Here is a 14,035-nt window from a genome sequence, read left to right as displayed (position 1 = left end):
GGTAATGGAGGCAGGCCCTGGCTCCAGGCCTCCACAGGCTGGGGCTGCTTCTCTCAGGCCAGGCACCTGGCCAGTGCAGGGCTGAGAGGGATGCTCCTCTGCTCCAGCCAGCGCAGGGCTCAAGGCTGCTGCACCCAATGTGGACTTGGGGGCCTATATGACCTCAATATTAATGAAGCCTCATGACCCCCCTGTAATCTTTGGCACCCCACAAGGGGGTCCCACCTCCCAGGTTGGGAACCCTTGGTTTAAGTAATAAACAGCAATAAATAAGACTTTCCAGAGCAGAATAGAATCAATTCAAAATCAGTTTGTATATGGGCTCGAAAACAGAAAATGAACAACTAGTTTTAGATAATAAAATACAGATCAGAGTTTATAGACAGGAATCCAACCTCGAGCCGTAATTCTGTCATAGCTTCCACATCCCAATAGGAATTAAAACATTATAGAAGCACGCAGAGGGAAAGACCTTTTAGTCTCCTGACAATGGAAAAATCATTCTCTACTGGGTGTATGCACATGCACATTTTCTCCAATCACTATTTAAATCTCTTAAGTGACACAGTTTCCTTTGACGGATTCCATAGTCTAATTTGTCAGCAAATTCTCATATCAACAGCAAATTGCCTGCTGGGAATGATAAAAATATTATTCTCTGGAGAAGAATTATTTACAAAAGAAATTTTAACTAGATAAAGCCACAAGATAAAATCTAATATCCAAACCACAGGAACTACAAGCAAGAAAAATGTTAGCTATCGCACATATTCCATATGTAATTTGACATAAAGGGACACATTTTCAGAAGCCAGTTTCCATGTTTACATCTGCAGTATGCAAGGGAAAAATAATCACAGGTGTACTAAGCAGCATAGCTATGGTGCTCAGAGGTTTTCACACCCTTGTGTGCCGTAGCTATGCCAACCTAAAAAAGGTTAGACGACCTTAGTTCCTTTGTGCATCTTTAATTTGACGTTTACTGTACTCTGTATTGTGTCCAATGGCACTGTAGCAATAGTTCGAGCACTTGGAGCCATTGCTTTTGTTTCTTTGATATTTTATTTTCCATGTACCATATTTTCTGTCATTAGCTGGGCTAGTTCTTCATTTTTCTTACTGAATTACTGATTAATCTGGTAGTGTTGTTATTTAGAGAAACAGTGTATTAATTGCTTCTTTTCTTGACTTGTTTCTAATTGCCAGAAAATGATTCATGAACAATCCCACATTGCTTTTTATTTGGTATTTTAATGGAATTTTAATGTTTATCTTTTTTTCCCCAAAAGAAAGTGTTTAGATGGAAGAGACCATTCAGTTTTCATTGTTATCATACACAAAGAACAAAACAATGTGGATTCAAGTATTTGATTTTAGATTAAAGAAAACAATAAAGCAGAACCAAAAAGCTGCTGTCCCTGCAGACAGGAAGAATTCTTAGAATTTTAAAACTTCAGTACACAGAAACATAACTGCAGAAAACTGAGACAACAATTTTGGACTGCCTATACTCAAGATCAGTTTGTTGGATTGCTTCTAATCTAAACCCCTTAGTTCATTTGGCTTGTATTTCAATTTTTCTTTTTTCCTTCTGAAAAATTCTTCTATGCAAGTGTAACCCACTGGTCAGTGTGTGTTGTGTTCCCCTCTCTGTGCTTCATCCAATGTGAGTCTGGTACAGCCCTCCACTGCAGAGCCTGACCCTTTAGCTTTAATGTAAAAACCTCACGTTTAACTCCAGTGATTCCTGGTTCACTCATGTTGTGTCAGCCACAATTCGTAGAGTCTAAGGCCAGAAGGGACCACTGTGATCATCTAGTCTGGCCTCCTGCAGAACACGGGCCAGAGAACTTCCCCAACCTTGATTTTAAAAAACTACCAGTAATGGAGAATCAACCATGACCCTTGATAAAGTGTTCCCATGATTATTTATCCTCACTGTTAAAAATGTACACCCTATTTCCAGTCTGAATTTATCTAGCTTCAGCTTAAAGATGGAAGCTGTCACATAAGGCCATCATCCATGCCAATTTTCTAGCAGTATTTCCTGTTGTAGGTGAGTAGGTACTGCACATACTGACAGGCATATCTTAGTTATGCATTAAAAATACTAAGAAAAAAGTATTAAAGTAAAATTTTTGCTTACTTAATAAATCCTATAATCTTGGTGAAGCGGATGTAAATATTAAGACCCAGCTGTTGCATGCCACGTATGGGATGTAAAAGGCTGTATATTTATTTGCTAGACAGATAATATTGATGCTGTTGGCAAAGGGGGAAAATGGTATTTAAGGGCACAATTAAGAGCGCCTGTAGTGGTGCAGGGAAAGGAGCTGGAATATGAGCTGCTACACTGAGTCTATGTTATCAGATCCCCTTATACAGGAGTGATCGTCTTTTATGGCTAGCTATGCTTGCCACAGTGCAGTGCAGAATCTGGGCTATTCAATGTATCAATTCTCCTATTAGGACACACAAAAAGTACAAATCAAAGCAGAGATGCCTCAGCTAACAAAGTACTTCTGCATTAATGAAATATTGCAGAAGACCAGCTTCAGTAAAAATAAATAAATAAATAAAATGTAGTGTAGGCATTCTATAGGATTCATTTATCCAGTTCTAATGCTTGGTTACAGATCTTCGCAGACAGAATATTATTGAAACATAGGAGGAAGACAACATTAGCAAGTAACAAGAGACCACAACTTTCCATAAACTTCGTAATAACACCATTCCCACCATCCACTTCTTACCCAAAAAAAAAAAAAATCAGGCTGGATAATGATGGATAATATCAGTGTCTCTGCTGATATCAAATGTATCAACTACCTTCAGTACCATGGAGTACAAGTAAAAGTTGACTCATCTGTGAGGGGACTGGAGTGGATGGGGCCTACTCTTTTCTGCTTCATTCCTGTCTTGGATAGGGCTCCAGAGACTGGTTTTGGCATATGCTTATGCCCTGAAGGATCTCTTCAGGTCAAGGTTTAATGTCACCATTTTGTCAGTGTGTATGTGAGGCCATTAAAGTTTGCAAGGGGAGATGAGCTGAAATGTTTTCAGTATGCTGATGACACTCCACTATTTCATCCAGCCCAAAGAGTGCATTCAAGTGTCTTTCCCAATGGCTGGACCTGATTGGGGTAGGAATGTGAACAGTTGCCTGAGACATGTTCTGAATAAGACTAAAGTAACTATGGTTGGGTGGGCAGGCAACAGGAAGATTTGACTGATATTATTCTCGCTACCTTGACTGAGAAGAATCACCAAACAAAGTTATTTTTGTTATTAAAGTTTTTTAACATGGCATCTAGGTAGATTCCCAGTAGCTTCTAGTGCATCAAACAGCAACCATGACCAATGCTGCTTTCTTTTCCATTTGCATCCGGAAATGAATTGCATCTTTTACTTCTGCGTGGAGTTTGCTATCATGATCCCTGTCTTTGTCAGCTAGATTATGAACAGTGCATTGCAGTAGTCAAGAATGGGCCTTAAATCAATTCAAACTAAAGCCAGTGCAGAACATAGCAGCTTACTTGTTAAGCAGAGTATCTTTCTTTGAACACATAACACTGCTGCTCTGCTATTTGGCTTGTAATACATTTTTCTGTCTGGTGGTAATTTGTATGGGTAATAGGAAATTGCTACAGTTTTGATTCTTAATGATTGTATGATGAACTTTTAAATGATGGCGAGGGGTTTTAGAACTTGGGATGAGTGTTCTTTTATATATGGATTTTATATAAATCTCCAAATTAATTTGGATGCATAAATTATTGGGAATTATTATTTCATTTAACCTACAAATGTACTATGTAGCATGCATGAAACAGAATGATGTTTTCTTGGCTTGGGAAACTCCTAATATGAAAAATCAGGAAGAAGATATGGAACCCTTGGGTGGGCTACTGTTCACTTCATTGCCCTTCTCCAGTGCCTAAAACCTCAAACTCTAGAAAAGTGGCTTACTCAGAATTCAGTCTCTCAAGACTTTCAGCAAGGATTGCACAGGGTCAAACGCCCCACATTCGAGTCCCAAAAGGAACAAATTTAATTAAGCAACAATTTTATAAAAATCTTATGATAAAGAATAAATAACTTAATGTTTACAACATAATATGGCTATTTTATAATCCACATACATTATCTTCAGAGTTATACATAAAGAAAGAAAAATTAAATCTCAACAGGTAAGCCCCCAGAGAAACACAGTAAGAAGAAACTCAAGAGTTCCCAAAAGCTTAGGTTGAGTTCACCTGAGTCTCAGTCTCTGATCACCAAATCTATATAGTTTGCTGAGTCAAAAGCACTTCTCTCCACTTACTTGTAGGAATCTTCAGCTGGAATCCATGCAGACTCTGACTCTTCCTCTGCTGAAATCACTGTTAGCCAGTCACCTAACCGACTAACCAACCACTCAGTTAAGTATGTAATTTTTTTTAAATTGTATTATAAGAAAATACAAAACTGAGAATAGTAAAATATAAACGACTTTTCCCCATCACTACATTTAAGGAAAAGCTGGTGAATCTGACTAGTTGAGACAATTTAACTAAAACGGTTTGGCTAAAATCAAACTGCATTCAAAATATACAATTAAAATAGAAGAAATTATGTTTCCCTCCCAATTTCCCCTTTCTATAATTAACGCTGCCATGCTTCCCTGTTGGAGAGTGAACATGTCACTAACCTGCTGCAAAATGATTCCAAGTTAGGGAAAACAGCCTGTGCTCTGCTCCTGGGCTCAGTTACTCCTGAGTCCCAACTCACAAGAGCACATGGTCTTTTGTAAAGCAGCTGCCATGCCCCTGACTGTTTGCCCTCATGGAGTCTGACCCCAGCAACAGAGAACCTATTGGAGCATATCAAAAACTACCGCACCCAATTCCAGAAGCTTCTGGAGGTGGAGTGTTAAATCTGCCTAGCAACAATGACCCAGACAAACTCCCTCTGACACCCCCCACTCCCAATAGGTCTCTAAAGAAGATATCCTCTCCCTATTAGGCACATGGATTACAGATACATTGGCAGAACTGCCTGGAAAAGTATAGCCCTTGCTCACAGAAGACCCGACTTCTAGAGATGTCATGTGCCTTAAAGTCAGAGGGACCATTGTGGTTATCTAGTCTGATCCCCTGAATAATACAGGCCTCTGAATTTCACCCCAGTGATTTCTGCATCTAGTGGTTGAACTAGCATATCTAATTCAAGCCATGCTCTAAGACTTCCAAATTGAAATTAGATCTGGAAGAGTGAATATTGTACGCCAATAATTGGGAAGGTGATACATATATAAGAGGTAATGTTTGTTATTAAAAGTAATCTGAAAAGTCAGAAGTTAAATGTCCTATTTTTAGTTATCTTTATACAGGTTGTTCACGTGACTAAAGCACTGAATGGGACTATTTCTTAATATAGTTAAATAAAATAAATGGACCAAACAATCATTATAAATAGCTAGGAGACAAAGCCCTTTGGAAGGTTTTTGCCACTGCTACCTTTTCTATTTTTTAGTTTCTTGACTGACAACCTAGGATTCTTTTAGATACATATAATTTTAGAAATGTAGGACTGGAAGGGACCTCGAGAGGTCATCTATTTCAGTCCCTTGCACTTAGGCAGAACTAAATATTATCTAGACCATCCATGACAGGTGTTTGTCTCACCTGTTCTTAAAAACCTTGCTACAATTTAAGCCCATTACTTCTTGTCCTGTCCTCCATGAATAAGGAGAACAATTTAGAACAACCTTTTTGTAACAATCTTTTATGTAGCTGGGACATAAGTCTTCCCCTCAGTTTTCTCTTCTGCAGACTAAACAACAAACCCAATTTTTTTAATCTTTCCTCATAGGTCCTGTTTTCTAGACCTTTAATCATTTTGGTTGCTGCTCTCCTCTGGACTTTCTCCAGTTTGTCCACATCTTTCTCAAACTGTGGTTCCCAGAACTGGATACAGTGCTCCAGTTGAGGCCTTCTCAACTGTGGAAGTAGAGTGGAAGAATTACTTCTCGTCTCTTCCTTGCAACACTTCCACTAAAACATCTCAGAATTTTGTCTTTCCTTTTTTTTTGCAATGGTATTACACTGTTGACTCATTTTAGTTTGTGATCCACTATAACCCCCAGATTCTTTTCTGCAATACTCCTTCCTTGGAGTCATTTCACATTTGTATTTATCCAATTGACTATTCCTTCCTACATGTGGTACTTTGCATTTGCCCTTTATTGAATTTCTTCCTATATATTTCAGACCACTTCTCCAGATCATCAAGTTCATTTTTAATTCTAATCCTGTCCTCCAAAGTGCGTGCAACCCTTCCAAGCTTGGTATTGTCCTCAAACTTTATAAGTGTACTCTGTATATTGTTATCCAAATAATTTATGAAGATCTTGAATAGAACCTGACCCTGGACAGATCCCTGTGGGACCCCCACTTGATATGCCCTTCCAGCTCAATAGTGAACTATTGATAACTACTCTTTGAGTATAGTTTTCCAACCAGTTGTGCACATACATTGTACTAGGTTAATCTAGGCTATATTTCCCTAGTTTTCTTATGTGAAGGGAATGTGAGACAGTATCAAAATCACATGTTAAGTTCTTTGGAAATGCAGTCTGGTTAAGAAATGCAGGTATGCCTGCCATAGCAGAGACAACATAATACTTGACTCACTTTACAACACTTTTAGCTGTAGGTTAAAGAGATGAATACATAAAGTCTGAGAAGTTAGGCCAATCTGCAACTTGGCATCTGAATGGGAAGGCTAAGACATCACATTCATTCAGGAGGGTACCACCCCATGTTCATATCAGCACAGATGATATAACAATCTGCAGTTAGTTGGTGAATTATGTCAGCCAGAGCATATTTGATAGTGAGTAAGTACAGTAGCTCTCTTCAGTTTCTCCAAAAATATATCACATTGCAACATTGTATAAGAGTTTAATAGGCTGCTGAACACTGGATTTTGTATCAATCAAGGGTACCTATTTAACCTACACAGAATGGATTATATACTATGTTTGTATCTCCTTGTACTACGATTTAATCTGATTTTATGAATTAAGCAGGATTTGAGCTGGGTCAATGCTCACATGTGAGACTTCCAAAGGAAAACTAGGCGCTGTAAAAAGTGGAATTGCCCATTACAAATCTACCTTCTTCTCACTGAGTCAATACCGAATCAGAACCACTGTATGGTGACATGGGTGCTGCACTGCTAAAAATGAAATCCTTTGGATGAGACATCAGACCAATCTCCTGACAACTTGGTTATAAAAGATTCCATAGCACTTTCCATAATAATCTAGTGTAATCCTCAATGTCCTGGCCAGATTCCAACTTCAGTAATGTAATTCTAGTTACCTACATTCTCTTTGCAATATCAGTTAGATATGGTGGTATTGGTGTAGTTTTGCTGCACGCTACTAAACATCTGTTGCTTTGCACCAAAGAGATTGGCTACATTTCAGTAGTGGTTGAAATGCTCTCTCTCTCTCTCTCTATTCTATAATTACTTGCAGTGCTATTTTCAGTTGTTAATGTTTGTGAAACACTTTGAGGTTCTTGGATGAAAAGTGTTATATAAGTGCAAAGTATTTATTATTCACAAAATTTGCTTTGCAAAAACTACTTAAACTAATGGTGTCCTGTCTGATAATCAGTCTGCAAAATGTGTGGGGCACAGAATGAAATTTGAGAACAGTGAGTCCATTGCATTAAGGCCAAAAATAACTTGATCCAGATCCAGGAAGAAAACAGCCATCCAAAACATCATCAGAAGTTGGAAACTTGAATGCATTAGTATTCTGTACAATGGAGTGTGCTTTTGTGATGCTTCATGAACAACAAAAAGCCAAAGACAGATTGTAACAGGTGCTTCTGAGGGAATTCTGACCCAAAAAATAATTCTGCACACAATATTTTAAAATTCTGCAAATTTTATTTGTCAATAAATAAATGTGGAGGCTCCAGCATGGCAGTGGAGAGCACAGGCCACTGGCTGCATGGAGGTGGGAAACCACCTTGCATCCCCTCCAGGAAAGCAGCAGTGAGGCTGCACTTGATCCTGACACAGCGCAAGAGTTAGGCCTGACCCAGAAATTCCCCCCCCCCGGCTCTGTCTCTCTGCACCAGGCTCATAAGTTGTGGGCCAGCAGGATTCAAGTGTGGAGAGGTTTAGATGGGGGGGATCCAGGTGTAGGGTAAGAGGGTTCTGTGTCAGATAAGCTGGGTGCGGGCAGCTCAGAGGAGGTCTGGGTGTGATCTGGATGCACAGAGACTCATTGGGGGTTCTGGATGCAGGGGCAATGGGACTCTGTAGGGGGGTCCAGGTGAAGGGGTTGGGACTCAGCAGGGGGGTCTGAGTGCACAGGGGGAATGGAGTACAGTGGGGGGGGCTGGGTGTGGAAGACTCAATGGGAGGGGTGCAGGTGCTGGGGGACTGGAGCTTAGTGGGGGAGGGGTTTGGGTGCAGCTGGTTGGGGCTCAGTGGGGTGGGAGTTCTGGGTGTGTGGGGGAGTGAGGCTCGGAAGTGGAGTCTGGGTATGGGAGATCTGGATGCATGGGGGTTGGATAGATGGGGGAGCTGCTCCCTGTACAGTGACCCCTTCCCCCATGACTGAGGAGTAATGGGGGGCAGGAAGCAGGCGGGAGTGTGGAGCTTTCTGCAGCTGTGGGAGGTTTCTGGGTATGGGTCTGACCCAGCCCCAGCACGAGTCACTCCTTGCAGGGGAAGAGGAAGTTCCATCCTCCCCAACCCAGCCAGAACTAGCAACTGAGGCCAGCACAGGGTAGGAGCCACTGGTTGGGCCAGCCCCAGCCCCATCCCCCGCAGTGATTTACCTCTCTGCCGGCTAGTCCGGGCACCTGAAACAACATGCCCATGCTGCTGGGGAGGGGCACATAACTGCTCTTGTGGCTTCCCTTTGCTTCCCCATTAGAAAGTCCATTTTTCTGCAGGGAACCAAAGAAATCTGCGGGGGGACATGAATTCTGTGCATGTGCAGTAGTGCAGAATTCCCCCAGGAGTAAACGGTGTCAGATTCTAGGACTCTGCATAAAGATGATGCATCCTTACATCAGGTTAAGAGAACCTGAACAAAATGGCAGAGTCATATCTACCTACTCAAGCTGGCAGTCAGATCAGGTGTGTCCTATGAGTTCCATTCCAGGAATATGAAAGAGTTTGGGTCTCTCTCTAAGGATGGGGGAGGGAGGTGTTCTGTAGGGACATATCCTAGCAATAGCAAGATCAGGAGAAAGTTTACACACACAGACATATAAGAAATACCTATGGCAGGAAAGTATCTATAGTATCTTTAGGGTGCCAGTCATCCTAAATACATATCAAATACCTATTCCTCTTGTATTTATATGTCGTCATAAATGGGGAGCAATGCAAAAAAGCAAAAGACAATATCCTTTTCATGACATTAACTATGTTTAATGAAACTTTATGGAAATGCTAATATGATTATACAATTTATGTATCACACCATACAATATTTTGTGTTACTAAAAAATTTTAGATTTTAGATGAACAAAATACTTCCAACCAAGATCACTGTAATGCTTGTTTATTTCAAGGATGTGGCCATGAGAAAACTCTTTGCAGCCAACAAAATAGCTTGCTTGTCCTTCCCACAGGGGCTAGGACAAGAGAGAAATTATCTGAAATTTAAAAAAAAGACATGGAGTAATATATTAGGAAACTCCATTAACAACCTGCTCTGTGTCCTATCAATTTTTATTACTGTTTTAATGTCTGTTTGCACAAAACGTGTCATCAGCTGTAGCTACTATACTCACGTGGGGGAAATGCTCTTGTAAAAAAATTGTTTTAAACTTTTAAAAAATATTCCAATATAGCTTAACTTTTTTTATAGAATCTTTATTCCCCCTCCCTCTTTTGGCTGTATATATGGATGTTGCCCAAAACATCTTGTATGTGTTTCACCCTCCCAGGCTAGTGGCACAATTAACATGGTTTCTTGTTTAGCAGGCATCGCTCATAATGCAGATCCAGTTTGAAAACCAAGATCACTGGCTGGGTCCACATTGACCGTGTGGATTAGAAAAAAATAGTTTTTAGTATCTGATTCCATAGAAAGTGGATTTGTCCCCTTCTTAGTTGTATTAATAATAAACCTGACTAGACAGACAGTGTGAGCATGATGTGGTCAATGAGGCAAGCCTTAAAACCTACAGGGTGATAAAGTTTGTTACAAAAAGGTCATGATTAGAAGTGGCAGAAGAGTTCATATGACTATCTCCTAATGAATCCTATGATCAAGCAGGTATATAATAAAGGAGGGAGATATCCCCATTGTATTAATAATCTTAACCCAGAAGCAAGACTTTTTCCCCCCTCTTTATAGCCAGCTGAAGTTATCCTCCACACATTCTTACAGGGCAGTGTCTGTACTTACAGGGGCCATGGGCAAGAGATACACAGGTGGGTAGCATCAGATATTTTGACCACATTTAGAGATGATTTTACCAAACAGCTTCATAGATACACTGAATAATATGGCGGATAGGACTGATCCCTGAAAGATGCTGCATATAACATCTCAGTGATGATAATTGCCCATTAATTAATTTTTATTTATATAACACTGTACATATAGTGCTTCATGGGCAAATATGAAGATGTGGGGCCAGCTTTTAATTTAATTTACACCAGTGTAACTCTGGAATAACATTTTACTTCATTTGCTCAGATTTCCTCTAACATAGATCAAAATGTAGGCTGAGGTGCCTGGTAAATAAAAGTTAAATATTATTAACTACAAAAATGACAACAGATCAAATTAATTTTGAGCACATCCTAAACTCCCAATCTTTTTTTCTTATTAAGGAGATCAGCTTGTAAACCATTAAGACATTAGGTTCTTAGGCGCTATAATAGTACAAGTAATAAATAGTCACAGACTACATTAGTTTGATCTCCTGCATCATGCAGTAAGTGAAGTACTTTCTCTGTAGTATTTCTCTTTCCTGGCTGTATTTTAAAAAGCCTTTCATAGTCTCCCCTTAACTCCTTTGGCATCATTAACTCATTCTGCTATTTTTGATGCCCTGATCTTTTCCCTGAGATTCACAGATCACTAATTCTTACCCTGAAGCAACTCCATGACTGTCCCAGTAAAGCAGACAGCTTTATTTAGTAAATGGAACAAAATAATCTAAGGCTATGTCTTCACTGATGGCGGCAAATTTGCCACCATCGGATTGACTTCTCTGGATCAACTGTGTTACAGGGGAAACTAGGGACTTTACCCTGATGACCGGATCTATCACCGGGGACGGACTATAAGAATCACACCGCTGGTGTTCCAGAACAAATGAGAATTTATTGTGTGACAACTAAACAAAACCACTGATATCAAGAAACAACAAAAGGGGATGAACCGCAGGTACCCCGACCAACAAATCAAAGCCCTGGTCCCCACAAGTCACTATAGCCTCACAATCGTTCTTCACTCAGACCACCGAGCGTTGATTTGCAATCTGGTTTGCGTCTACTTCTCTTCCTGGTCCGTAGCTCGTCTGCTTCAGCCCCTGGTCCGCAGTCGGCAGCTTCTCTTCCTGGTCCGTAGTTGGATTTAGCAAGCAAAGGCACCCTCCCCACACTGCCACTCAGATGGGCAGCCCCCTTTTAGTGCACTGAGTGTCCTTATATGCTTTTTAGTTCCTTCGGTTCTTACCCAATCATAGGCTGAGATTCTTCCCGCCTTTACATTTTGCACACGGCACTGTCTCTGCACACGGCACCAATTTATGCACACTGCCCGCTGGGTCAGTGCACACGACCCCCTGATTTAGTGCACACAGCACTAAATCCTCTAGGTTTTTCCCGCCTTTTTGTTTATTGCTGGGCAGACTTGCCCTTCCTGGCATTCTGCCAAGCATCTCTGCTTGCACATCTCACTGTCCGACTCCATTTTGAATAAAGTGGATTCTGGCCTGGTCAGGCCTGTGCGGGACTTATTTAACTATTTACACAAACAATATTCTCCCAACAACTGAGCGGTCAGTGAAGACCTGGTCAGTCGATCCAGAAATCGACGTATTAAGACCATCTTCTCAAGTGCCATTGCACTGCATCAACGGGAACCCGGTTCCTGTCGGTGCAGTGCAGTGAAGACAGCATGCAGAACAGAAGGAGAGAAGTCGACGGGAGTTACACAAGTTTTTTGCGTAGCTTGTGTAACTCCGGTTGACTGCCGCCGGATCTCCCAGGTAAGTGAAGACAAGCCCTAAGTGAAGCATTCCATCTGAATGCCCTGTTCCATAACCGATGAATATGCTTCTAAATTACACAGTTCATCTAATGTTGTTAAGGGAATATTAGGAACGGATTGATATATCAAATAAGAATATCATTTTCTTACTCACTCTCAGATAAGAGACGTCAGTCTGCTAGTGGTACCCTGCCTAGGCTACTTTAAAGTCATTCAAAATTCTCCACTGAACTTCTAAATTTACAGGTCCCTTATTGTCAAGAAGGCAAATGGCATATTGGGCTGCATTAGTAGGAGCATTGCCAGCAGATCAAGGGAAGTGATTATTCCCCTCTATTCGGTATTGATGAGGCCACATTTGGTGTATTGTGTTCAGTTTTGGGCCCCCCACTACAGGAAGGATGTGGACAAATTGGAGAGAGTCCAGCAGAGGGCAACAAAAATGATTAGGGCTGGAGCACAATTTATAAGGAAAGACTAAGAGAACTGGGCTTATTTAGTCTGCAGAAGAGAAGAGTGAGGGGGGATTTGATAGCGGCCTTCAACTACCTGAATGGGGGTTCCAGGGAAGATGGAACTAGGCTGTTCTCAGTGGTGGCAGATGGCGGAACAAGGAGCAACGGTCTCACGTTGCAGTGTGGGAGGTCTATGTCGGATATTAGGAAAAATATGTTTTCACTAGGAGGGTGGTGAAGCACTGGAATGGGTTACCTAAGGAGGAGGTGGAATCTCTATCCTTAGAGATTTTTAAGGGCTGGCTTGATAAAGCCATGGCTGGGATGATTTAGTTGGGGTTAGTCCTTTTTTGAGCAGGGGATTGGGACTAGATGACCTCCTGAGATTCCTTCCAACCCTAATCTTCTATGATTCTGTAGGGGATTAATACCCATGAATGCCACAAAAAATCATTGGGACATGTAACTTTCACTTAAGTTAATACAAAAAATTATATCATATCTGATCTTATAGGATTGAGGCAAGGACACCGGAACCTGTGTAGAAGTGGGGGGGCTAAGGACAAAGTATCCCCTCCCTCTCTGCAACTAGCTGCTCTAGCAGTGAGCCAGCTGCCATTTCTTCTGGTGCCACAGCAGCACCTGGTGGGCAAAAGATGTAACTGCAGCATCTCCCCAGCAGAATCTATTATTCTGCGGGGGACATGAATTCTGTGCTTATGTTTCTTTTATTAAAAAGTGGGGGGCATGGCCCTCTGACTCCCCCAGATTGAGGTGAAACCACCTTCACTGTACCAAAATGCATTATTATACAGAACCTGGCCTCTCATGGTTACAGCTACCTGAGTCACACCGAAACCCAAAACTAGTCTTGGCTGGGCCTGTCTCCATTGGCAACCAAGCATTCTATCTAAGCCTGAGTGTGATCGTTGTGGTTCCCCCCCACACAGTCATTTTCTACCTGCACTCATTAGACTTCCTTTCACTTCACTGACTGGCTGCCTCATTCTAAGCTCTTGGGCATTTCAATTTGCTTTGCTAATGCTTGGTCTCATCCCTGGCTTGGCCTTTTTGTAGGGTTAAATGCTTTTTCTCTTGCTCCTCTCCCCTCTACTTTCATTCCTTACGTGTAAAGTAAAATATTTCACTACCCTCTTTAACATTGAAGTTATCATTGACTTGGTAAATGCAAAGCAACAGTTATTTAATTCTCATCTTCATCCTGTCTTCAGCTGAGAAGTTCTTTCTTGTCTGAGGAGTCTCATTGATTTCATTCAGACTCTTCAAGTGAGTAAGGACTTCTTGGTTGGGAAAGAAGTCAAACTCAGAT

Source organism: Emydura macquarii, unplaced genomic scaffold (genome assembly GCF_026122565.2).
Source record: "Emydura macquarii macquarii isolate MOO-44397 ecotype Brisbane River unplaced genomic scaffold, CSIRO-AGI_Emac_v2 contig_1045, whole genome shotgun sequence".
In the NCBI taxonomy this organism is placed as follows: domain Eukaryota; kingdom Metazoa; phylum Chordata; order Testudines; family Chelidae; genus Emydura; species Emydura macquarii.
This window is presented reverse-complemented; position numbering follows the sequence as displayed.